This window comes from Dendrobates tinctorius, unplaced genomic scaffold (genome assembly GCF_039654945.1).
Source record: "Dendrobates tinctorius isolate UK_male_01 unplaced genomic scaffold, ASM3965494v1 ptg000116l, whole genome shotgun sequence".
In the NCBI taxonomy this organism is placed as follows: Eukaryota; Metazoa; Chordata; class Amphibia; order Anura; family Dendrobatidae; genus Dendrobates; species Dendrobates tinctorius.
This window is the reverse complement of record NW_027361784.1, coordinates 46,963,758-46,991,729: the sequence shown is the minus strand read 5'-3', so window position 1 is coordinate 46,991,729 and position 27,972 is coordinate 46,963,758. Positions and strand designations below refer to the sequence as shown.

At 48.3% G+C, this 27,972-nt stretch overlaps 1 protein-coding gene across 4 annotated transcripts in view; it reads left to right on the top strand.

Moving 5' to 3' along the window:
• Nucleotides 1-1,572: 1,572 nt before the first annotated feature.
• The window catches only part of PTK2 (protein tyrosine kinase 2), a 171,714-nt gene continuing 145,314 nt past the window's right edge, over nt 1,573-27,972 (top strand). For all 4 annotated transcript variants that reach the window (XM_073590408.1, XM_073590405.1, XM_073590407.1 and 1 more), the window contains exon 1: nt 1,573-1,729. The gene's annotated coding sequence lies outside the window, so the exon portion shown is untranslated. The remainder of the gene's footprint in view (nt 1,730-27,972) is intronic.

Genomic DNA, 27,972 nt, shown 5'->3' with positions numbered 1-27,972 from the left:
TTGTGGACTAAACTATCATGTTTGTGGAAAAAATATGATTTTTTATTTTCACGCCCAGGCGTTATAAACTCCTGTGAAGCACTTGGGGGTTCAAGGTGCTCACCACACATCTAGATAAGTTCCTTAGGGGGGTCTAGTTTCCAAAATGGGGTCACTTGTGGGGGTTTCCACTATTTGGGCACATTGGGGACTCGTCAAACGCAACATGGCGTCCAATCTCATTTCCAGCCAATTTTAGGCTGAAAAAGTCAAACGGCGCTGCTTCCCTTCCGAGCCCTGCCGTGTGCCCAAACAGTGGTCCCCCCACATATAGGGTATCAGCGTACTCAGGACAAATTGGACAACAACTTTTGGGGTCCAATTTCTCCTGTTAGCCTTGGGAAAATAAAAAAATTGTTGCTATCAGATCATTTTTGTGACTAAAAAGTTAAATGTTAATTTTTTCCTTCCATGTTGCTTCTGCTCCTGTGAAGCGCCTGAAGGGTTAATAATCTTCTTGAAAGTAGTTTTGAGCACCTTGAGGGGTGCAGTTTTTAGAATGGTGTCACTTTTGGGTATTTTCTGCCATATAGACCCCTCAAAGAGGCTTCAAATGTGAGGTGGTCCCTAAAAAAATAATTTTGGAAATTTTGTTGAAAAATTGAGAAATTGCTGGTCAACTTTTAACCCTTATAACTTCCTACCAAAAAAAATTTTTGTTTCCAAAATTGTGCTGATGTGAAGTAGACATGTGGGAAATGTTATTTATTAACTATTTTGTGTGGGAAAAAAAAACCCTCTGTGTTTTAAGGGCATAAAAAACAGAAATTTGAAAATTGTGAAATTTTCCAAATTTTTTGCCAAATTTCAGATTTTTTTTTTCACAAATAAACGCAAGTCACATCGAAGAAATGTGGCCACTATCATGAAGGACAATATGTCTCAGGATCAGTGGGATCCGGTGAAGCGTTTCGGAGATATTACCTCATAAAGTGACGGAGGTCGGATTTAAGAAATGACGCTCGGTCGTCAACGTGGCTCGGTCCTTAAGGGGTCATAGTTGTTTGGTGAGGTGAAACATTTAGGCTATGTTCACATTGGGCGTTTTTTTGTGCTGATTTTCAGCTGCTTTTTACAATGCCATGGAAGCCTTCTATCGTTGTAGCCTCTGTTTTAGTCATTTTTTATTGGTCCATGATGAATTTATTACAGGATATAATTTACTCTCGTGGTTTTCACTGTTTTTGTTTAATAGTTTTATTCATTAGCAGGAGTGAGAGCAGTGAAGGCGCACCTCAGTGCTTTCCTCTCCATGTCATTCCTGTCAGACCACAGCCCGCCATTTCTAGGAGGAGAAGGGAAGAGGAGGGGGCGTGTTCTTCTTCCAGGTCCATGACGTCACCAGGGAAGCTCCCGATGGAAGGGGCGGGGCGATGGCGGAAATGAGCGGAGATTTGCAAGGGGAGACGATTACATCGTGGTGGGGAAGGCGTGGCTTAGGAAGGAAAAGAAGGCGTGTTTTATTGCCGAATTGAAGAATTGAGAGTGAGTAGGCGTGGTTTCAGTGGCAGTTCTCCAATCCTACAGGAGAAGTCGTGAGTGGGCGGAGCTAAAGTGGTAGCGGGTTCGCGATGCTGGTGAGGGGGTCAGTGTGTGACGGGAGCGCGCTGCGAGGTCACAGGCGCGGAGGCGGCCGTGGCTGAGGGTCGGTGTCCCGGGGGCTGCGGACACTGGCGACACCGAGCAATAGGTGAGAACCGAGCGGCCTGGAGAGTGCGGGGACACCGAGCCGGCCATTGTGTGCAGTGCCGGTGAGAGCGGCAGAGTCCTGGCTGCTGTGTGTCGCAGCCCGCACTCACCCCTGACAGAATAACGGACTAATCACCTGCAGAGGTCAGGACCTACAGGTGGGAAACCACTGTGCGCTATGTGCACCCCCCTCATTACATCTTGCGAGATTCTCGCGGGATCCCCCCCGTCCGTTACGTCCCTCGCGGGATCCCCCCCGTCCGTTACGTCCCTCGCGGGATCCCCCCCGTCCGTTACGTCCCTCGCGGGATCCCCCCCGTCCGTTACGTCCCTCGCGGGATCCCCCCCGTCCGTTACGTCCCTCGCGGGATCCCCCCCGTCCGTTACGTCCCTCGCGGGATCCCCCCCGTCCGTTACGTCCCTCGCGGGATCCCCCCCGTCCGTTACGTCCCTCGCGGGATCCCCCCCGTCCGTTACGTCCCTCGCGGGATCCCCCCCGTCCGTTACGTCCCTCGCGGGATCCCCCCCGTCCGTTACGTCCCTCGCGGGATCCCCCCCGTCCGTTACGTCCCTCGCGGGATCCCCCCCGTCCGTTACGTCCCTCGCGGGATCCCCCCCGTCCGTTACGTCCCTCGCGGGATCCCCCCCCGTCCGTTACGTCCCTCGCGGGATCCCCCCCCCGTCCGTTACGTCCCTCGCGGGATCCCCCCCCCGTCCGTTACGTCCCTCGCGGGATCCCCCCCCCGTCCGTTACGTCCCTCGCGGGATCCCCCCCCCGTCCGTTACGTCCCTCGCGGGATCCCCCCCCCGTCCGTTACGTCCCTCGCGGGATCCCCCCCCCGTCCGTTACGTCCCTCGCGGGATCCCCCCCCCGTCCGTTACGTCCCTCGCGGGATCCCCCCCCCGTCCGTTACGTCCCTCGCGGGATCCCCCCCCCGTCCGTTACGTCCCTCGCGGGATCCCCCCCCCGTCCGTTACGTCCCTCGCGGGATCCCCCCCCCGTCCGTTACGTCCCTCGCGGGATCCCCCCCCGTCCGTTACGTCCCTCGCGGGATCCCCCCCCCGTCCGTTACGTCCCTCGCGGGATCCCCCCCCCCGTCCGTTACGTCCCTCGCGGGATCCCCCCCCCCGTCCGTCACGTCCCTCGCGGGATCCCCCCCCCCGTCCGTCACGTCCCTCGCGGGATCCCCCCCCCGTCCGTCACGTCCCTCGCGGGATCCCCCCCCCCGTCCGTCACGTCCCTCGCGGGATCCCCCCCCCCGTCCGTCACGTCCCTCGCGGGATCCCCCCCCCCGTCCGTCACGTCCCTCGCGGGATCCCCCCCCCGTCCGTCACGTCCCTCGCGGGATCCCCCCCCCCGTCCGTCACGTCCCTCGCGGGATCCCCCCCCCCGTCCGTCACGTCCCTCGCGGGATCCCCCCCCCCGTCCATCACGTCCCTCGCGGGATCCCCTCCCCCCCGTTACGTCCCTCGCGGGGTCCCCCGTTACATCTCTCGCGGGATCCCCCACTATCCCCGCTACGTCTCAGTGGTCTTCCTTTGCATCTTGTGGATCCCCCACCTTTTCTTTGTCTTGGGGACACCCCATGCTGTTTCCCCCCTTTTCTTACTGTCCACACTTCCCCCTTGTGATTTTGATCACCCCTTTATGGTCAGTGGTTCTGATTATCCCTCCATGTGATCGTCCTTCCCCCGCCACTGGTGGTTATGCTCCGGCTCCCCTTAGTGTGTGGTCGGGGCCCCTCTGTATGTGGTGCGGTGCCCTCCCTGTTATACCCGTGCTGCACAGGTCACTGCACACACGGTACGTGCACGTCATATTCCTGACTGTAACTCTTTTCTTGCCGTGCTGCATAAGTCTGCACGCCCTGTTCCTGTGGTGAGGGCCACGCTGTGTGTTATGTGGTGGCTCAGGGTGAAGGCCTCAGGTGTGCCAGTGTGGCATCTGTTACACGGACGTACTGTGCGTATAAGTGGAGACAAACTTCAGCCTGTAATCTCCAATTTAGGCCGAATGACCTTGTAAAATGAAATATTGTGTGATTATTCTCTCCCTGTGACCGACGTCTGCTTTCTCACGAGTTTATGCTAAAGAAGGAACAAGTGTGGATGTGGATCACTCTGAACTTTCTATAAAGCGCCCGCAGAGGCGGTGGTGTCTCCAGTGTGTGAGCGGTGCCGCCTCCTGGGCTGCCAGTGTTCTCCCTTCTGTGTTGCACTTTTTAGTTTTTTGTTTTTTTTAATATTTTATTTCTCCTCTCGGCCCCCCCCCGGACACAATCTGGTGTGCAGACCGCTCTCCCAGCTCCTGTGACATTCTACCCGAGCTCTTGTAAAACCATTATGGAAGCTGAGTCCCCCTGCCGGATTATCGTCCCTGCCTGTGACTTCCTGCGGACCCTTTAACTCATTCCGTTACCAGTATAGGAGCTGATTGTTTCTAAATAGGAAAACTTTAAAGTTGAATTTGAAACCTAAAAAATTTTTTTTTTTTTCGCGATGTGAGAAGATCGTGATGGTGAGTAATCTCAATTCCCACATGACCGAAAAGATGTGATTCCTATAAGGCTGTGTGCACACGCTGCGGATTTTGCTGCGGTTCCGCAGCGGTTTTGGCCGCTGCGGACCCGCAGCAGTTTCTACTGCAGTGTACAGTACCATGATTCCCTATGGGAATCAAAAACCGCAGTGCAGACGGTGCGGAATTTTCCGCGCGGATTATCTGCGGTTTTCAATCCGCAGAAAGAATTGACATGTCAATTCTTTCTGCAGATTCTCCTGCGGTTTGCCATCTCCTCCATTGAGGAGATGAAAAACCGCAGGGCAAAACCGCAGAGCAATCCGCAGGTAAAACCGCAGGTCTTTTGACCTGCGGTTTCACCTGCGGATTTTACAAAATCCGCGCGGATGAATCCGCACATAATCCGCAGCATGTGCACACAGCCTAAGGGGCAATTGATTACCTTGGAACTGCTATGGGATGAAATGCCGCCTAATGGAGGTTGTAAGCCCGATATCTGGCTGTCCAGATATGACCAGCTTCATGGACCTTTTTGGTTACTTTTGTATGTTTTTTATGGACTTCGTGCGCTGCCAAACAATGGACACCATTCCAATTGAGATGAAAGATTTTTTTTTTTATTTCCAACGCGTTTCGCAGTAATAGTTGATTGAAAATGAATTAAAAAATATGAATAAAAATATATCCTCCAGTAGCTGCAGAAAAAATGAGAAAATAATAAAAGTATATATTTGAAAAATAAATTTCAAATATATACTTTTATTATTATTTTCTCATTTTTTCCGCAGCTACTGGAGGATATATTTTTATTCATATTTTTTAATACATTTTCAATTAATATATATTTTTATATTCCTATAGCCATAGGATTTTTTTTTTTTCTTGATTGCAGTGATTGCTTTCTTGGAGATCGATGTTCGCTGTGGTGTTCTGACATAACAAAATAAAGAATTTTTTTATATATATTATATTTTCTTTCTTTTTCTCTTTTTAATTTTATCTGTGAATGAATAAAGAAATGGTGTTATTTTATATAGAAATTTGAGATTATGTTTTAAACATGTGATTGATTCAGACGTCACTTGAACTTTGGCTTCTTGTAAAAAAACATGTGACTATTGGCGCCAAATTTCAAATATGGAGTGTATTTAGTCTGGCAACAATGCTATTTTTTCATGTTTGTCATCCCCTGAGGAAGAAGTAACTATTACTTCGAAACGCATTGGGAATAAAACAATAATCTTTCATCTCAATTGGAATTGTGTCCATTGTTTGGCAGCGCACGAAGTCCATAAAAAAAAGTCCCATAAGGTTTTATATATCGGCGGTCACTGGTTTGGCCCTTGGACGTGCCGCAGCTAAACTTCTATATTTTACATGCTTTATCTCTCCTACAATGGGTGAGTGGATATTTTATATCTATATATATTTTATCATCGGATAAGACCCTATTTGCGCTTCTTTCGTTCCTACAGCATAAATCAAAGTCCGAATGACAGCAGGTGGGGGCTGTTGGGACTGTTACCCCCATCATCCGACACCTGCTGTCGTTCGGTCTTTAATATACCACTCATCTTTCTCCTCTGCTCGAACGACAGTCGGCTTCAGCACCAGCCGCCGGGAAACAGCGCTCAGGCTGTGTGCACACGCTGCGGATTTTGCTGCGGTTCCGCAGCGGTTTTGGCCGCTGCGGACCCGCAGCAGTTTTTGCTGCGGTGTACAGTACCATGATTCCCTATGGGAATCAAAAACCGCAGTGCACATGGTGCGGAATTTTCCGCGCGGATTATCTGCGGTTTTCAATCCGCAGAAAGAATTGACATGTCAATTCTTTCTGCGGATTCCCCTGCGGTTTGCCATCTCCTCCATTGAGGAGATGAAAAACCGCAGGGCCAAACCGCAGAGCAATCCGCAGGTAAAACCGCAGGTCTTTTGACCTGCGGTTTCACCTGCGGATTTTACAAAATCCGCGCGGATGAATCCGCACCTAATCCGCAGCGTGTGCACACAGCCTCAAAGTAGCCGCTTCTTCCCCGGCGGCTGTCCATGTGGTCCTGATGCGGCACACAGTTGCCACATGTGTGCCGCACGTAGGACACACGGACACGGATATCTCCAGTACCGTTTTTTCCGGTACCGGAAATATCTGGATGTGTGAAACCGGCCTAAATAAGCGTGAACTAGGCAGTTAAAACTGCGCTTCCGGGATGTTGTTTGAGACAAAAGAATGGAAAATATAGTGATTGCACTGACAGAAACTATTTTTCATTAATTGTCAAATAGCTCTTGAGTTCTTTCTTTTTTGAAGCCATTTAGGGCGATGGGGGTCACTTATTTGGGGCCCCAAATTAAGAGTTGAGCGTTTAGTTAGTTGCGCTTGGTTACCTTTGTCAGTGCCATTGACTAGAGAGGGCTTGTCTGGAGGATAGGAGTTGTGATCTGTGCTGCCGAGGAGATCTTCCCATTAAGGATCATGAGGATGTGATGTAGGAATAACAAAGTGGTTTATTCTCATCCAAAGTTGGAATAACTTCATCAGGAGAACCACAGATTACAGACCGGGGGACCTAAGGAGAGTCATCAGGACGTCTGGTCATCACCTTGAGGCAAAGTTTCTGACTTCAGTCTAGTCTTGGTCTTGACAAAGAAATCTTATAACTTGCTACCATTTCAGATGTAGAAGATCTCGCACTTTCATCAGATTTTTTTTTTTTACTTTTTGTTTTAGACATGACTAATTAGCAAACATGAAAGCAGAAACAGATCCAGCCGTCATCCAGACACCTCCGAAAGTGATAGACTTCCCTGTCTGTCAGGAGTTATACCCCCAAGCCGTAAAAACAAAACCCTGTCTTGGTCACACCTTCTCTGAGCTCACGTAGCCGCAGAATTACTGCAGGTGAGGAGGAGGCGCTGGGCGGTGGCTGCACCGAGTGGAGGAGAATTCCTGTCCTGGAGGGTTTGCAGACTTCAGTTTTCGCTCTCCAGTGTTTTCCTTGGTGGGTTTTCTTCGACAGTTTTACGTTGTTTTTGTGAGTTGCCTCGAGCTTTGTTGCTTATGTGTTGTGATCGGTGTTAAATATTTGGTTACTCGAAAGCTTTTTGTGTATAGAGGAAAGCACAGAATATTCAGGAGGGGTTTTTTTTTTTTTTAGAGATTTCTCTAGACTTCTCTGGACATTGCTGTTTGTTTGTGGTCAGGTTTCCTTTGTCAAAAAAAGTACTCCCTGCTTTTAGCTAGCGTCTTATGATTGTGTTTTTTTTCCATGTGGTTCTTGTCGTTGCGAGATATCTATAGGCGAATTGTTTGCTGGCGGTCTACAGGATCAGCAGATAAGCTTGAGATAATATTTTTGGTTTGGATGACCATTGTGACTTTATGTACGGTATGTAAAATGCTGCAGAACATGTTGGCGCTATAAGTAAGCATAATAAATATGCGCCCATACACTGAACCATCCCCCGTTCATTCACTGATTGAAAAATGTGAATTCACCCTCATTTACAGCTCACATTCCCCCATTCAGTTCTTTACTAGTGATGAGCGAGTATACTCGTTGCTCTGGTGTCCTCCCGAGTATTTTGGCGTGCTCTGAGATTGTTTTCTTGTCTCAGTTGCATGATTTGTGACCTGTAGACAGCCTGATTACATGTGTGGAATGCCTGTTTGTTAGGGAATTCCCACATGTATTCAGCCTGTCTGCAAGTCGCAAATCATGTAGCTGAGACGACGAAAACTAAATCTGCGAGCACGCCAGAATACTCGGACAACCGAGGAACGAGTATACTCGTTCATCACTATTCTTTACCTTTCCGTTCATTGGAGAGCTCCCTCTTTTTCCTGATCGTTGAGTGCGCTCAGTACTCCTCATATTCACACGTCGTTTTTTGTACGATTATTAAGAAATCTGAATCCCCCTCTGTGCAGTCCTTCCCCAATCCTATCATTGTAAGAGCTGAGTAGCTCCCATTCTCAGTTGTTCCTCCTTTTGATCATTGGAAGAGCTCTGAGCTCTGTAGACCCCCTTTTCCGTCCTTACCTCCTCCAATCATTGGAAGAGCTGCCTAGCCCCCATTCTCAGGCCTTCCCTCATCCGATCATTGGAAGAGCTGCCTAGCCCCCATTCTCAGGCCTTCCCTCATCCGATCATTGGAAGAGCTGCCTAGCTCCCATTCTCAGGCCTTCCCTCATCTGATCATTGGAAGAGCTGCCTAGCCCACATTCTCAGGCCTTCCCTCATCCGATCATTGGAAGAGCTGCCTAGCCCCCATTCTCAGGCCTTCCCTCATCTGATCATTGGAAGAGCTGCCTAGCCCCCATTCTCAGGCCTTCCCTCATCCGATCATTGGAAGAGCTGCCTAGCCCCCATTCTCAGGCCTTCCGTCATCCGATCATTGGAAGAGCTGCCTAGCCCACATTCTCAGGCCTTCCCTCATCCGATCATTGGAAGAGCTGCCTAGCCCCCATTCTCAGGCCTTCCCTCATCCGATCATTGGAAGAGCTGCCTAGCCCCCATTCTCAGGCCTTCCCTCATCCGATCATTGGAAGAGCTGCCTAGCCCCCATTCTCAAGCCTTCCGTCATCCGATCATTGGAAGAGCTGCCTAGCCCCCATTCTCAGGCCTTCCCTCATCCAATCATTGGAAGAGCTGCCTAGCCCCCATTCTCAGGCCTTCCCTCATCCAATCATTGGAAGAGCTGCCTAGCCCCCATTCTCAGGCCTTCCCTCATCCGATCATTGGAAGAGCTGCCTAGTCCCCATGCTCAATCTTTCCCTCATCTTATCATTGGAAGAGCTCCATAGACCCAATTCTCAATCGACCCCCCCCCCCCTCCATCCAATCGTGCGAAGAGCTCCGTAGCCCCCTATACTCGCTTTGTATCTGATCATTTGAAGAGTTTGGTGGACCCCAATCTCGGTCTTCGTTGAGACAGCTTGAGATCACTCCATTCTCAGGGCCACCAAGCATTAGACCAAACTTGTGCTAAATATACGATTTCAACGAAATTGATAGTTTGCCACCTAAAAAACCATACGACGAACGATCGTAGCATGGCGTAATGTGCCTGTGCTGATCCTTCGAAACACTTTATTTCACTAGTTCCACCCTAATGATTGCCCGTTTTCGTTCATTATTCATCGGAACTGTAGGGTTTCAACCAAGATATTTTATTTGTACAATGTAGTTGGACATGTGTATGGTGCTGTCGTGTAAATGACAGATCCCTAAATTCCCCGGCAATCATCTATCCATAGACCGATTTGAATTAGACTTCTGGAGGAACTTGTCGATGTCTGTGGGTATGATCTAGCTCAGAACCAGAACTTGATGCTCACATGACCATTGGAAAGGCTCCAGATCACCTTCCTGCACATCGGGACATTTGCCACATTGTTAGCATGATCCCAAAATCGCAATTTTGCAGCTTCTCTTCGGTGCTCAGCACTTTTGTGTTGGAGCTGATCTGTGACAGGTGACTGCTTACCTGGGACATTGAACGTCTTCTACCTGTCCATGGCTGATTTCGGGGATTATTAGTCTGGATGAGCCTTGTGTCCGAGGAACATGTTAGCCCTATATTAATGGGCTGATAGGGTGGCAGGGTGGCCCTCATCCTTCTCGGCCTTGGCTCTACATTAATCAGCAGCTGTGTTTTCCCAGGAGGTGTCAGTAATGATCACTTTCCATGTTCTGTGCGCTCGCTTGTCTGCTCGCTTGTCTCTACACTTGTCTCTTCCTATCAGAAATATGAATCATCAGTAAATCTATATGTACAGCTTCCCAGAAACATGAAGTAATGAGATTATGAACCGGCAGAAGTCTGCGCAGTATTTATTACATCCCAATTTGTGTCTTTTTATTGAGTTCTTTGGCAAATTACAGGTGAAGAACCTCAGGGGCCAGGAATACACGACTAAATATTGTGCGAGACGTCTGGGTGGAGGAATGGAGAGGCAGCAGGCCGACAACACCTAAATCCCTGGAAAACCTCAGTTCTGGTTTTGTGGCTCTGTTTGAGATATGATTGTTATATTAATGTGATGTCGCTGTTTTTGCGCCGTTGTCAGAGCTGCAGTTTTAGTACACTGTTGCTGCTGCTTCTTTACGGTAGGACATCATCTCTAGTCCGGAAGGGACAAAGTTTTTTGGAATTGAATCCTTTGGTTGTCTGGGACTTTAGATCTGATGCTGTTGGTATTGCTTTTTCTGCTGATGTGGCTTTTGATGTTACTGCTCACGCTACCGATTGAGGGGGGGGGTGCCGTTGGTGCTCACGCTACCGATTGAGGGGGGGGGGTGCCGTTGGTGCTCACGCTACCGATTGGGGGGGTGCCGTTGGTGCTCACGCTACCGATTTGGGGGGGGTGCCGTTGGAGCTCACGCTACCGATTTGGGGGGAGGGGGGGCCGTTGGTGCTCACGCTACCGATTTGGGGGGAGGGGGGGCCGTTGGTGCTCACGCTACCGAATTGGGGGGGGGGTGCCGTTGGTGCTCACGCTACCGATTTGGGGGGGTGCCGTTGGTGCTCACGCTACCGATTTGGGGGGGTGCCGTTGGTGCTCACGCTACCGATTTGGGGGGGGGTGCCGTTGGTGCTCGCGCTACTGATTGGGGGGATGCTGTTGCTCGCACTACTGATATTGATGCTGGGATAGTAACACAGTAAGGCCGAAAAAAGACATTAGTCCATCCAGTTCAGCCTATAAAATTCTGTCAGAATAAATCCCCAGATCTACGTCCTTCTAAAGAACCTAACAATAACTGTAAGATACAATATTATTACGCTCTAGGTAGACATCCAGGCCTCTCTTGAACCCTTCGACTGAGTTCGCCATCACCACCTCCTCAGGCAGGGAATTCCAGATTCTCACTGCCCTAACTGTAAAGAATCCTCTTCTATGTTGGTGGAGAAACCTTGTCTCCTCCAGACGCAGAGAATGCCCCCTTGTGACCGTCACCTTCCTTGGTATAAACAGATACTCTGAGAGATTTGTATTGTCTCCTTATATACTTATACATGGTTATTAGATCGCCCCTCAGTCGTCTTTTTTTCTAGACTAATAATCCTAATTTTGCTAACCTTTCTGGTTATTATAGTTCCCCCCCCATCCCCTTTATTAATTGTGTTGCCCTCCATTGTACTCGCTCTAGTTCCATTATATCCTTCCTGAGCACCGGTGCCCAAAACTGTACACAGTACTCCATGTGCGGTCTAACCAGGGATTTGTACAGAGGCAGTATAATGCTCTCATCATGTGTATCCAGAGCTCTTTTAATGCACCCCATGGTCCTGTTTGCCTTGGCAGCTGCTGCCTGGCACTGGCTGCTTCAGGTAAGTTTATCATTAGCTAGGATCCCCAAGTCCTTCTCCATGTCAGATTTACCCAGTGGTTTCCTGTTCAGTGTGTAATGGTGATATTGATTCCTTCTTCCCATGTGTATAACCTTACATTTATCATTGTTACACCGCATCTGCCACCTTTCGGCCCAAGTTTCCAACTTATCCAGATCCATCTGTAGCAGAATACTATCTTCTCTTGTATTGACTGCTTTACATAGTTTTGTATCATCTGCAAATATCGATATTTTACTGTGCAAACCTTCTACTAGATCGTTAATAAATATGTTGAAGAGAAGAGGTCCCAACACCGACCCCTGCGGTCCCCACTGGTCACAGCGACCCAGTTAGAGAATATACCATTTATAACCACCCTCTGCTTTCTATCACTCAGCCGGTTACTTACCCATTTACACACATTTTCCCCCAGACCCAGCATTCTCATTGTGTGTACCAACCTCTTTTGTGGCACGGTATCAAACACTTTGGAAAAATCAAGATCTACCACATCCAATGACTCACCTTGGTCCAGCCTATAGCTTACCTCTTCATAAAAACTGATTAGATTGGTGTGACAGGAGCGATTCCTCATTAACCCATGCTGATATGGCGTTACACAGTTATTCTCATTGAGATAATCCAGAATAACATCCCTCAGAAACCCTTCACATATCTTACCAACAATAGAGGTTAGACTTACTGGCCTATAATTTCCAGGGTCACTTTTAGAGCCCTTTTTGAATATTGGTACCACATTTGCTATGCGCCAGTCCTGGGATACAAACTTTACTATACATGAGCTCCATTCGCAATTCTACAGTATTCAGTGCTAAAATGTTAACACCTCCTGCTTGTTCAGTGTCTACACAGTTTGTTGTGCTGATTTTTATATTTTGTAAAGTGTCATTAGACCCTGAACATCTGATGTGGGAAAGACTAACTTTAGACCACATTTGGCATTTTTTATTCATGTTACCAATGTAATAGTGAGTGCAGCTCTGGAGTAAAATACAGGATGAATACATAAGTAATGTACACAGTGACTCTACCAGCGGAATAGTGAGAGCAGTTCTGGAGTATAAGGCTATGTGCACATGTTGCGTTTTTGATGCGTTTTGTTCAAAACCTGCTCTCTTAGCAATAAGAAACTTTCTGCAAGAAAGCAGGTTTTGCTTAGTTTTTGTTGAGTTTTTGCAGCTTTTTTCATGGTACGTTTATCTCTTGTGCATGCTGATAAAGTTTATTGCAAAAAAAATCTGATTCTACGTCATCAGGTTTTGGCACCAAAAACGCAGCACAAACTGATACCTGTATTTTCTTAGCTTTTTTGCATCACCCATTACTTAAGGCTGTGTGCCCACGTTGCGTTTTTTTATGTTTTTCAGCCGTGTTTTTGCCGCAGCGGAAACGCTTAAACGCTAATAAAACGCATCTCCATGGAATCCTATGGGATTCCGCAGTTGCTGTGCCCATGCTGCAGATTTTTCCGCTGCGGAATCGCATAGCGGTAATATCCGCAGCATGTCCATTATTTCTGCGGAATCACGGCGATTCCGCCGCCATAGGATTGCATTGAAACGCTCACTTTACGCTTGTGGCTATGCCCACCATGCGTAAAGTGAGCACTTCATGTGCAGATGGTACCCAGGGTCTTGGCAAAAATATGGATATATTCACCCTCTGATGGCCCCCGGAGTGCTCCCGCCTCAGCCACGCTGCCGGCATCTTCCGTTCCCAGGAATGCTTTGCGACAATGACCTCTGATGACGTAGCAGTCTCGCGTGATGCTATGTCATCAGAGGTCATTGTCGCAAGGCATCCCTGGGAACGGAAGGTGCCGGCAGCGTGGCTGAGAGGCGGGAGAACTCCGGGGGCTGACAGAAGGTGAGTATATCCCGATTTTTTTTTTTTTTTTTTTTTATTTCTTTCTTTTTTCTCCATTCTATGTTTTACTATTGATGCTGCATAGGCCGCATCAATAGTAAAAAGTTGGTCACACTTGTCAAGCGCTATGCTGGACAAGTGTGACCAACCTGTCAATCGGTTTTCCAAGCGATGCTTCAAATCGCTTGGAAAAGCGCAAGCATTCTGCAAGCTAAAAACGCTTGTGTTTTGTGGGAAAATGCATTCAAATTCCGCAGCATTTCTGCAACATGGGCACTTCGCCTTAATGGTTGAAAAACTCTGAAAGAAGTGACATGTTCCGTTCTGCAAAACCCAATGTTTTCCACAAAATACTGAGGACAAAAAAAAAACAAGCTGTGTGCATGAGATTTCTGAAATTTCACAGATTTTTCTGGTAATGTAAAAACAGTTAAAATTTGCATAAAAAGCATTAAGGCTATGTGTACACGGTGCGGATTCAACCGGGGATTTTTCCGTACGGATTTTGCAAAATCCACAGGTCTACCTGTCAATTCTTTCTGCGGATTTGAAACTGCGCGGAAAAATCTGCACCGTCGGCACTGCGGTTTAAAATTCCCATAGGCTAACATGGTACTGTACATCACCTGCGGTTCTGCTGCGGATCCGCAGGGCCAAAACCGCTGCGGATCCGCAGCAGAATCTGCAGCGTTTGCGCATAGCCTAAGAATGCAACTTGTGGACATAGCCTAATACAGTACTGTTTGTACACCGATTCTATTTATATTACTTACTATAAATTTGTAAACTGGGCAATCTCTTTAAGTCAGGCCTGGGCAAAGAGCCAGCCCTTTGGCTGTTCCAGTCTGGTCCCTGGATGGAGATCTCCAAACAACACCGCCAGGATGACCAAGGAGATCTCCAAACAACACCGCCAGGATGACCAAGGAGATCTCCAAACAACACTGCCAGGATGACCAAGGAGATCTCCAAACACCGCCGCCAGGAAGGCCAAGGAGATCTCCAAACACCGCCGCCAGGAAGGCCAAGGAGATCTCCAAACACCGCCGCCAGGAAGGCCAAGGAGATCTCCAAACACCGCCGCCAGGAAGGCCAAGGAGATCTCCAAACACCGCCGCCAGGAAGGCCAAGGAGATCTCCAAACACCGCCGCCAGGAAGGCCAAGGAGATCTCCAAACACCGCCGCCAGGAAGGCCAAGGAGATCTCCAAACACCGCCGCCAGGAAGGCCAAGGAGATCTCCAAACACCGCCGCCAGGAAGGCCAAGGAGATCTCCAAACACCGCCGCCAGGAAGGCCAAGGAGATCTCCAAACACCGCCGCCAGGAAGGCCAAGGAGATCTCCAAACACCGCCGCCAGGAAGGCCAAGGAGATCTCCTAACAAGTCAGGGATGAAGTTGTTGAGAAGTACAAGTCAGTGTTGGGTTATTAAAAAAAAAAAAAAAATCCCAATCTCTGATGATCCCTGGAGCAACCTCACATCCATTATCATCAAATGGAAAGAACATGGTACCACAAGAAACCTGCTAAGAGAGGGGCCGCCCACCAAAACTTCAGGCCCGGGCAAAGAGGGCATTAATCAGGGAGGCAGCACAGAAACCAAAGGTAACCCTGAAGGAGCAGCAGAGTTCCCAAGCAGAGACTGGAGTATCTATTCGTACGACCACAATAAGCTGTACAATCCATAGAGGTGTCATTTATGGAAGAGTGGGCAGAAAAAAGCCTTTACTTATGCACAAAATATGTAAGGCTCATTTTGAGCTTGCCAAAAGACACATGGGAGACTCCCAAATGTACAGAGGAAGGTGCTGTACTCAGATGAGACCAAAATTGAACTTTTTGGCCACCAAGGTAAACGCTATATCTGGCGCCAAACCAGCACAGCTCATCACCACAAGGACACCATCCCCACAGTGAAACATTGTGGTGGCAGCATCATGCTGTGGGTATGTTTTTTGTCAGCAGGGACAGTGAAATAGGTCCAAGTCTAGGGGGAGATGGATGGTGCGAAATATAGGGATATTCTTGAGCAAAACCTGTTAGTTTGTCAGTGATTTGAGACTGGGACGGAGGTTCACCTCCCAACAAGACTGGCCCAAAGCATACTGCTAAAGCAACACTCGAGTGGTTTAAGGGGAAATGTGTAATTGTTTTGGAGTGGCCGAGTCACAGCTCAGACCTTAATCCAATGGAGAATCTGTGGTCAGACTTGAAGATCGCTGTTGACCATAGGAAACCTCTAATGTGAAGGAGCTGGAGCAGTTTTGCCTTGAGGAATGGGCAAAAAAAATCCTAGTTGCAAGACGTGGAAAGCTCAGAGACCTATCCAAAGCGACTTGCAGCTGTAACTGCTGCCAAAGGAGGCTCTACAATGTACTAACTTTAGTGGGTGAATACTTATGCCCATGGTAGTCTTTAGTTATTTTGCCCTATTTGTTTACTTCACAATAAAAAGAAAACCAAATGTTCCCAGTTGTAGACATTTACTCTAAAACAACAAAAGTGGACCCCCCCCCCAAAAAAAAAAAACGAGTGAAATTTCAGTTAGTGTGGTAGCAAAACATGACAAATGCCAAGGGTGCGAATACTTTCACAGGCATCTGTACAGTGGATATCTGCTTACTTTATTCTGTTCAATATTAAGTGTAATGTTAATATTGAGCAGAAGTAATGTCAGGCTATTGGTTCGGCCCTCCACCAGTGTCATGGTGTTTCATGTGGCCCCTCGGGGGGAAGCGATGAGTGGGTGAATCTGTTTTCCCCTTTGGCGTGTGTGCGGCAGCGATGTCTTGTACACACTGTGGTTGTTGAGCGTCTGCAGTGATTATTAGGTCAGTAGCGGCTGATATAGCCGTAAATGCCTCGGTTTGTTCTCCGCACCGGACGTGTGGGACATGAAGTTGTGATTATGGGATTTGCCTGCACTTCCTGTTCTCCTATTGAAGGACATTGCAGTCAGTCTCCCCCGTCCTGCACTGGCTGATAACAGAGAACAAGGCGCTGCATCCGATAGCATTCCCCATACAGAGTGACAGCCTGTACTGCCCCTTTAATAACAGACCCCGTTCTTTGTGTGTGTGATCTGTTCTCCGTTTTCTCGCCATGTTCTGGAGAAGCGCCGTCTATTGTCTCGGGATGTGTATAATTAGCAGTATAGTAGGGGGAGCAGATGCCACGCTCTGTGCTTATTATAGGGACTGTCTGAGAGCCGATAAACACTACCTGTCTACATGGAGGCCGAGCGGGACAGTGTGTAAACTCGTCCATGACCAGAGAGTAGAGCACGGTGCTGGGGTTAGAAAAAAAAAAACGCGTCTGCTCTTGAAACCTAGTCCATGGGTTGTATCTAGTATTTACTGGGCCATGACAGAGGTGCAGTACCAAACTTCCGATGGGCAGGGGTGGCACGTTTTCTGGGGGGAAATGTTTCAACCCTTTCAAAGGAAAATTACAGCAGAAAAATGACATCCTGAAAAATCCCCAAAAAATGCAATTCTCTCCCCTAAATGCCATCGGTACTTCATTTGGGTGAGAGGGAGACATGTTCTCTGATCATATTATCTCTACAGCACAATTGGAGGCCAGCAGCTTTGAATGCAGCAAGCAGAGATCTTGAAATGGTGAAGCATTGAATCATAAACTCCTTTTTGAAGGAGTCTACAAGGTCATATGGTCACACTGTGACCCACAAATTGTTGTGACCTTGACATGCAAGACATAAAAATTCACTTTTTTCAATTCACTACTTGATTTCTATCATTATGGTCCCTTGTGACATCGGCATTATTTGAATACGTAGCCTTGTCTTGGGGCTTGTTCACTTGTAGCTTATTTGATACGATAAATTCCCCGAAAAATAATTCACTTTCTGCAGAAAGCGCGTGTCACTGTAATTCCTGATTGGATAATCCACGGTTTTATATGTATTGTGTGCGTTCAGCCTGATGCTGGCTGTAACACATTATTGCCCCCACACTCGGGACGCGCTGTCTCTCTGGACCCACACACACACACACACACACACACACACACACACACACACACACACACACTCGGACCACGTTAGCTCTCTGGACTAACCCCCCCCCCCCCACACACACACACACACACACACACACACTCGGGACACGCTCGCTCTCTGGACTCCCACCAACCCCCCCACACACACACTGAGTGCACGCTCACTTTCTGGACTTCCCCCCTCCCACTCAGGACGCACTCGCTCTTTGGACTACACACACACACGCACACACACGCTCGGGACGCGCTCGCTCTCTGGACCCCCCACACACACACACTCGGACCACGTTAGCTCTCTGGACTAACCCCCCCCCCCCCCACACACACACACACACACACACTCGGGACGCGCTCGCTCTCTGGACCCCCCCCCCCACACACACACACACACCCGGACCACGTTAGCTCTCTGGACTAACCCCCCCACACACACACACACACACACACTCGGGACGCGCTTGCTCTCTGGACCCCCTCCCCCCCCCCCCCCCCACACACACACACACACACACACACACACTCGGGACGCGCTCGCTCTCTGGACTCCCACCAACCCCCCCCACACACACACTGAGTGCACGCTCGCTTTCTGGACTCCCCCCTCCCACTCAGGACGCACTCGCTCTTTGGACTACACGCACGCGCGCGCTCGGGACGCGCTCGCTCCGTGGACTGCCCCCCCCCCACAAACACACACACTCGGGACGCGCTCGCTCCGTGGATTCCCCCCCCCCCACACACACACACACACACACACACACACACACACACTCACACTCACACTCACACTCTCTCTCTCTCTCACACTCTCTCTCTCACACTCGGAACGCGCTCGCTCTGTGGACTCTCCCCCCCCCCCCCCACACACACACACACACACACACACTCGGGGCGTGCTTGCTCTGTGGACTCCCCCCACACTCGGGACGCGCTCGCCCTGTGGACTCCTCCTGACCCCCCCCCCCACACACACACACACACTCGTGACGCGCTCGCTTTGTGGACTCCCCGCACACACACTCGGGACGCGCTCGCTCTGTGGACTCCCACCCCCCCCCCCCCCACGCGCGCACACACACTCGGGACGCACTCGCTCTGTGGACTCACACACACTCTCACACTCGGAACGCGCTCGCTCTGTGGACTCCCCCACCCCCACACACACACACACACACACACACACACACACACTCGGGGCGCGCTTGCTCTGTGGACTCCCCCCACACTCGGGACGCGCTCGCCCTGTGGACTCCTCCTGACCCCCCCACACACACACACACACTCGTGACGCGCTCGCTTTGTGGACTCCCCACACACACACGCGCACACACACTCGGGACGCGCTCGCTCTGTGGACTCCCACCCCCCCCCCACGCGCGCACACACACTCGGGACGCACTCGCTCTGTGGACTCACACACACTCTCACACTCGGAACGCGCTCGCTCTGTGGACTCCCCCACACACACACACACACACACACACACACACACTCGGGGCGCGCTTGCTCTGTGGACTCCCCCCACACTCGGGACGCGCTCGCTCTGTGGACTCCTCCTAACCCCACACACACACACTCGGGACGCGCTCGCTTTGTGGACTCCCCACACACACACGCGCGCACACACACACACACACACTCGGGACGCACTCGCTCTGTGGATTCCCCCACACACTCGGGACAGTCAGGAGGCTCGCATACACATTCAGTGGCCTGCTGTGGCTTGGCTGACCTTTATCCTACTTGTACGGTGGCCTTGAGTACCAGTGCATGATCCATGTCCACCCTCTTCTTCCCCTCACCTCATTCCACCGTACACCTGCACACCGCTGAATTATGTCCATATAATTTGGAATAAAGGACTTTTAGCTGCAAGAATTCGGAGAGTGCTACTTTTCATTTTGAAAATCTCGTCCAATATTCTTCTCAGGCGTTCATTCTTTGAGCTGCAGCTTTTATAGTAGCCGCTAAGTCACGACATGTAGGCGCATCCTAGTGAGTTTACCTACAGCCCCTTGCTTTGAAGTACGGGCTTAATGAAGTCCTGCGAGTGACTCTGGAGGTTTTCAGTTAGGATAAACCTTCCATTGTGGCTCGTGTTGGTTCTGTATATGGACAAGCAGAGTGGCAGCCCTGACTAATCTTGGCAGCATGACGTCTCCCCCCTTCTCGGTAAGAATGAAGACTGGCAATAGCCCATTAGTCTGCAGTGTAAACCAGTCAGGGCAGTCTCCAGATTCATGGCCTTAAGGCAGGAATAATGTAATCGAGAAGCTTTACCCAGTGCAGCCGGCTTTGCACAGGCACGTGAGAGTCCACATCCTCGCAGACGTCTCCTGTACATGAAGTCATCTTGTCCTCCAGCTGCACTAGGATTTGGTGGCACTCGAGGAATTCCTCCTGAAAACCACAGCTCGGCCTTATTACTATACCATGTGTGATTCCAGGAGTCGTACCATTCTCCTCCACAGCATTGCTGAGCTGCGGACGTCGGCTCACAGTCCATGTCCCTGCTTAAAATCTCTTATCCAGTGCTGTGTCCTGGCCACCATTCTCCACGCCATGGACACAGCAGTAGGAATAAATATGCCGGCGGGCCTAAGAGTAACCTATGGGACTACTCCTCCGCCACTTCTGAACTTGCTCTGAAGTGGTCATAGTCAGGGAATGGGTCACTTGGATAAATCACAGGATCGCTGACTTCTGAATCCCTCTAGACATGGAGACCACCGGGTCCTTGGTTTATACATCTTTTCTATGGGTGGCAAGGGGCTTTTGGGAAAGACCAGGCCCACATCTCTTGGACCGTAGGGCAGATTTAAAGAATACAGAAAATAGAATATTCAGGGAAGCAGCCGGAATAGAACGAGCGCAAACACTGGTCACTTGTGACCTGGTGACTGGTCCTCTTTAAAGGGACACATGAGTCAGAAATAATGCCCAGAAGGCTGAGCGAGACATTAGATGCTGTGGGCTGGATACAATGTATCAGCTCTGCCCAGAATGTTCCTTTCAGGACACAATGTAGCCATTTTATTAAAGGGTTATTCTCTTCATAGATGGATATTGTCAAAGCTTGGAAATACAAGCAGTTTTTACTTATTAGCATTTTCAGCTGTTCTTGCAATAGTTACACTTTTGTTATCTACCCATTGCCTAAGAGACAGATCACCGCTGCTAGACAGCAGAACGCACACATTGATTACATGCGCTTTTCTATTCAGCTTGTAAGCGCTGTTTTGATGCTTACCAGGATCGGCAGAGCATGCTGTTACCTCCTTAACCCGGCCAGCTTCAGAGTAGGGATTACAAGCTACACAGCAGCAGTGGTCGGTCTCCTAGGCAACCAGCTGTAAACAATAGAAGTGTTCATATCTCAAAGGCTGCAAAGTTAATAAGGGGTGAAGAGCAAAAGTGTTTTTACAATCTATATCTAAAAACCATCTATTAGGAAGAAAACTTACCCTTCAGAAGAGACAAATGATGACTTTACACCCATGGTCAGGGGCTGTGGAAAGCTGTCAAGGCTGCTGTCGCGGTTGTCACATACATGTTAAGAAGCAATGGCAGAGGTTATTAGAATAGTGCAGGCAGATGTGATTAATAGGACAGAAGGAATAGTGTTCTCCCCAGCCTCTCCGCATTTTGTAACCCTCCCGGATGGCACCGTGCTGGCACCAGAGCACTTTATGCCATGTGTTCAGGATGACCTAGTGCTCAGCAACACCCATGTAAGATTCTGATGCTTCATGATTTGTAACGCTGGCGAAACGATGCTTAGGGCCGATGACTATCTCAGCCCACTGCCCCATACACAAAAGCGCTCGTTCGGCCGAACTTTCTATATTCTATAAGAAAACCGTTAGCTGACATGTCTGTCTTCTCTTCAAGAGAACAATTTATACGGCCGTCCGAAATGAGACATGTGTTATTGAGATCTCTCCCGAACCATCAGTCGCCCTTCAACTCCATACACAAGACGGCTGTCTGCTGAAGCCGTCAATGTCGGTGGGTTCATCCGACATTGGTCTAATATTATCAGGGCATCCTCGTATAGAGCACAGGATCGCTCCTGTGTGATGGAGTCAGTGGAGATGCCATCCTCACTAGACAGACGGAGATGGCTGTCAGCCAAACTATCGGCAGGTGGAAGCATCGTTTGGCCGACGGCTGTCTAATGTTTGGCCCACCTTAATGCTGACGAGGCTCCAAACTAAATCGTCGTCGTATCGATAGTCGTTCTATCATCAGGCTGTTTTTCTGTATTGTGCTTTCAACATGAGGCTCGTATAGATGAGTGATCATTTCCCGATTCTTCTTCCGTTTCCCATCAGGTGCTGGCCACTAATGGGGAAGTGCTCTCTTTTTGGGTGACTCATCCAGGTTACTCTTTGCACCCCGATTTTCCTTCCACTCAGCAATAATTTCTTAGTTAGTGTTACAGTTTTGTGGCTTCTAATTTTTCTAACTGAACATGTTAGTGGGACCGGCAGCTTTGAGGGTCCCAGCAGGTAGTAATGGCTCAGGTACTTCTGATCATTCAGTAGCTTTATGTTGTTCATCACCTATCTGTCCTGCCATGCTGACGGTTTCTGGGAAAGCTGAGTGACCCCCTTTGTGGCAGCCATATACCTTTCATACAGGAGGCCGAATTTCAGGCGTTGATATAAGTTTAACTGTGATTTCTTTTTGTCTGATCCTCTCTGTGGAAGTCTTGACTTTATGATTTTCGTGGGCGTGTAATGACATGGCGGTGGTATTTGCTTTTCATACACAAATATGCTGCTGCTCTTGGTGTAAAGGTGTGTGGGCTAGAGCTGGTGACAAATGTGGTCATTTAGGTGTTGAAAGGTAAATGTTATTTTCTTATAAATCTGTTAATGCTAAATGTCACGACACAGCTGTCGGGTGACCCAGGACCAGGGGCTCCTTCACTGTCCCTAACACTAGGGGGCGCCGTAGCTTGCCCTACTCCCCGGGATACTTCTGAAGGTTAAGATGCCGGGGCCTCCGTCAGAAAAGCAAGATAATCTTAAAGAGAACCTGACATTTTTGGTAGGAAGTTGTGAAGCTCTTCCGCCGCTGTCCGTCTTTTCTGCCTTCCTGAGCATGCGCTGATGAAGCGGGGGAACATACACCTGACCTCGGTGCACTCCCAGGGACGGAGAACATTGCACACATGCCCGATAGTTGTAATCAACCAGCAGGGATGTTGCTGTTGCAAACCATGTCCCTCACGCCCATAGGAGCGAGCTTCTATGATTAGATGGAGGATCTTTCTGGGGTAATCAACGCCACCTCTACTAGTTAACCACTAATTTCCATTCTACTATTGCAGCGTTAAAGGGAATCTGTCACCCATTTTTTTGCCTATAAGCTGCCGGCATCGCCATCAGGGGCTTATCTACAGCATTACAGAATGCTGTCGATAAGCCCCCGATGTAACCTGAAAAAGGAGTTATATTATACTCACCCAGGGACGGTTCGGGTCCGGAGGGAGTCGTGGTCCGGTCCGGCGCCTCCCATCTTTTAACAGTGACGTCCTATTCTTTCAGGGTACGTCGGAAGCTTATCAACAGCGTTCTGTAATGCTGTAGATAAGCCCCTGATGGCGATGCCGGAAGCTTATAGGCAAAAAAAGAGTGACAGATTCCCTTTAAGGCTGTGTGCCCACGATGCGATTTTTAAGCGTTTTTGCCGCGAAAACGTTTAAAAATCGTGTACAGAACGCCCCCCCATGCATTCCTATGGCATTCCGCACATGCTGTGCTAATGCTGCGCTTTTTTCCGCGGCGGAATCGCATCGCGGAAAAAATCTCAGCATGCTCATTCTTTTTTGCGAAATCGCAAAGAATTGCCGTGATTCCGCACCCATAGGAATGCATGAGAATCGCTTACTTCCCGCATGTGGCTATGCCCACCATGCGCAAAGTTAAGCGTCTCATGTGCGGTTGGTACCCACGGTGTGGAGGAGACTGTCCTCCAGGCCCTGGGCACCATACCCCTGTAAAAAAAGAATAAAAAATCGGGGTATATTTACCTTCCGACATCCCGCGCTGCCATCCCGGGCCTCAGCGTTCCCAGTAATGCCTTGCGGCAAGGTCCTGTAATGACGTAGTCTCACGTGACTCTAGTGGTCTTGTGAGTTCGCTATAGCAACGCGAGACTACGTCATCACAGGTCTCGCAAGGCATTACTGGGAACGCTGAGGCCCAGGATGGCAGCGCGGGACGTCAGAAGGTAAATATACCCCGATTTTTTTATTTATTTATTTATTTTTTATTCATAGAATCATAGAATCGTAGAGTTGGAAGGGACCTCCTGGGCCATCTGGTCCAACCCCCTGCTCAAAGCAGGATTCGCTAAATCATCCCAGTCAGATGTCTGTCCAGCCTCTGTTTGAAGACTTCCATTGAAGGAGAACTCACCACTTCTCGTGGCAGCCTGTTCCACTCATTGATCACTCTAACTGTCAAAAAGTTTTTTCTAATATCTAATCTGTGTCTCTTCCCATTCAGTTTCATCCCATTGCTTCTAGTCTTTCCTTGTGCAAATGAGAATAAAGTTGATCCTTCTACAATGTGACAGCCCTTTAGATATTTGTAGACAGCTATTAAGTCTCCTCTCAGTCTTCTCTTTTGCAAACTAAACATTCCCAAATCCTGCAACCTTTCCTCATAAGACAGGGTTTGCAGACCGGTCACCATTCTGGTCGCTCTTTTCTGAACTTGCTCCAGTTTGTTGATGTCTTCATTTTTTTTTTTTTTTTTTACAGGGGTGTGGTAATTATTTTTTACATACTTTCTTTTACTATTGATGCCGCATAGGCAGCCTCCATAGTAAAAACCTGGTCACACTTGTCAAACACTATGTTTGACGAGTGTGACCAACCTGTCAATCACATTCCAAGCGATGTTTCAAATCGCTTGGAAAGTGCTTGAATATCGCACGCGAAAATCGCGAACATAATCGCGGTAAAAACGCGCGGTTTCTGGGAAGGAGTCCGGTTTTCAGTGTCCGGATTTAAAAGCTACGTGGGCACATAGCCTAAAGGGAACCTGTCATGACCGATAATGCTATTGTGCCGCCAGCTTTTAGTCATAAAGCCACTGCTCGCAGTGATTGAAGCCGAGCCTGAATAACTGAAAGCCAGAGGCTCACGGGAGGAATAAAGATAATTTTTTTTCAGGTACAGCGACTGCCTCCTATGTACAAGAATATAACTACTATAATACTGCCCCAATGTACAAGAATATAACTACTATAATACTGCTATGTAGAAGAATATAACTGATATAATACTGCTCATATGTGCAAGAATATAACTACTATAATACTGCCCCTATATACAAGAATATAACTACTATAATACTGCTCCTATGTACAAGAATATAACTGCTATAATACTGCCCCTATATACAAGAATATAACTACTATAATACTGCCCCTATGTACAAGAATATAACTACTATAATACTGCCCCTATGAAGAAGAATATAACTACTATAATACTGCTCCTATGTAGAAGAATATAACTACTATATTCTTGTACATAGGAGCAGTATTATAGTAGTTATATTCTTGTACATAGGGACAGTATTATAGTAGTTATATTCTTGTACATAGGGGTAGTATTATAGTAGTTATATTCTTGTACATAGGAGCAGTATTATAGTAATATTCTTGTACATAGGGGCAGTATAGTAGTTATACTCTTGTACATGGGGCAGTATTATAGTAGTTATATTCTTGTATATAAGGGCAGTATTATAGTAGTTATATTCTTGTACATAGGAGCAGTATTATAGTAGCTATATTCTTGTACACAGGAGCAGTATTATAGTAGTTATACTCTTGTACATAGGAGCAGTATTATAGTAGTTATATTCTTGTACACAGGAGCAGTATTATAGTAGTTACACTCTTGTACATAGGGGCAGTATTATAGTAGTTATATTCTTGTACATAGGGAGCAGTATTATAGTAGGTATATTCTTGTACATAGGAGCAGTATTATAGTAGTTATATTCTTGTACACAGGAGCAGTATTATAGTAGTTACACTCTTGTACATAGGGGGCAGTATTATAGTAGTTACACTCTTGTACATAGGGGCAGTGTTAGGCTGTGTGCACACGGTGCGGATTCTGCTGCGTTTCCGCAGCGGTTTTGCCCCTGCCGAAGCGCAGCAGTTCCGCTGACAAAGTACAGTACAATGAAACCCAATAATAATAATAAATTTTATTTTTATAGCGCCGACATATTCCGCAGCACTTTACATTTCAGAGGGGATTTGTACAGACAATAGACATTACAGCATAACAATAATCACATACAGTAGATTATAACAAATACCAAGAGGAAAGAGGGCCCTGCTCGCAAGCTTACAGTCTATGAGGAAAGAGGTAGACACGAAAGGTGGGTGGTAACAGTTACCCTGATTGTATGGACCAGTCATAATGTTAAGTGTGTAACAGTACAGACACAGAGGGCTAATGGATGCATAAAGCATGTGGGAACATGATGCGGGGAACCTGGTTATGGTAAAACTTTTGGCTCTGCCACACAGGGATAGATTAGGTTAATGTGTTGGGGTGGTAGGCCAGTCTGAATAAATGCGTTTTCAGGACACGCTTAAAATTGTGGGGATTGGGGACTAATCGTATTGACCTGGGAAGTGCATTCCAAAGAATTGGCGCTGCACGTGTAAAGTCTTGGAGACGGGAGTGGGAGGTTCTGACTATTGAGGATGCTAATCTCAGGTCATCAGCAGAACGGAGGGCGCGGGTAGGGTGGTATACTGAAACAAGGGAGGAGATGTAGGGTGGTGCTGAGCCATGGAGGGCTTTGTGAGTGAGGGTAATAAGTTTATACTGAATTCTGGAGTGGATGGGTAGCCAGTGTAATGACTGGCACAAGGTAGAGGCATCGGTGTAACGATTGGTGAGGAATATGATCCTGGCTGCAGCATTCAAGACAGATTGGAGGGGGGAGAGTTTGGTAAGAGGGAGACCGATTAGAAGAGAGTTACAATAGTCGAGACGAGAATGAATAAGAGAAACAGTAAGAGTTTTTGCAGAGTCAAAGGTAAGAAAAGGTCGAATTCTAGAAATGTTTTTGAGGTGCAGATGACAAGAGCGAGCCAGTGATCGAATGTGGGGGGCAAAGGAAAGCTCGGAATCAAGTATGACCCCAAGACAGCGGGCCTGTTGCTGGGGAGTAATAGTGGAACCACACACAGAAATGGCAATGTCGGGTATAGGTACATTAGTAGAGGGAGGAAACACCAGGAGTTCAGTCTTTGTCAGGTTCAGTTTCAGATATAGTGAGGACATGATGTTAGACACAGCGTTTAGACAATCGCCGGTGTTTTCTAGAAAGGCTGGCGTGATGTCAGGAGAAGAAGCGTATAATTGGGTGTCATCAGCATAGAGATGGTACTGGAAATCAAATCTACTGATTGTTTGACCAATAGGGGCAGTGTACAAGGAGAAGAGGAGGGGACCTAGAACCGATCCTTGGGGGACCCCAACAGTAAGGGGAAGATGAGAGGAGGAGGAACTGGCAAAAGATACAGTAAAGGAGCGGTCGGAGAGATAGGAGGAGAACCAGGAGAGAACGGTATCCTTGAGGCCAATGGAACGGAGCATAGTGAGGAGGAGCTGATGATCCACAGTGTCGAATGCTGCAGAGAGATCCAAGAGAATTAGCATGGAGTAATGACCATTAGATTTACCTGTTAGTAGATCATTAGAGACTTTAGTGAGGGCAGTTTCAGTGGAGTGTAAAGAGCGGAAACCGGATTGGAGAGGGTCGAGAAGAGAGTTTTCTGAGAGATAGCGGATAAGACGGGAGTGGACCAGGCGTTCCAGGAGTTTAGAGATGAAGGGAAGATTAGAGTGGATGTATGATGGCATGCTTAAATGAGAAGGGAAAAATACCAGAAGAGAGAGAGAGGTTAAATATTTTAGTTAGGTGAGGGGTGACGGCAGGGGAAAGGGACTGAAGGAGCTGTGACGGAATTGGGTCACTGGTGCAAGTAGTTGGGCGAGAAGATGCAAGGAGCCTGCTTACTTCTTCTTCTGTGACTGGTTCAAAATCAGAGAGTGAGTTAGATGCAGTGGGGGAGGGAGGACAGTGCATGGTATGAGGTGATTGGGAGATAATTTCCTGTCGGATCTGGTCAATTTTTTCTTTGAAGTAATTGGCCAGATCGTCAGCTCGGAGCTCCGTGGTTGGGGCCTGTACTCTTGGATTGAGTAGAGAATGAAAAGTGTCAAAGACGTTTTGGGTTATTGGACCCTATGGGGTTTCAAAAACGCTGTGCTCACGGTGCGTTTTTTTCCGCGCGGTTTACAAACCGCAGCATGTCAATTGTTTGGGCGTTTTCCGCAGCGGTTTCACACCTTTACCATAGTAGAGGTGTGAAACCGCAGGGCAAAATCCCAGGACAATCCACAGATAAACCGCAGGTCACTT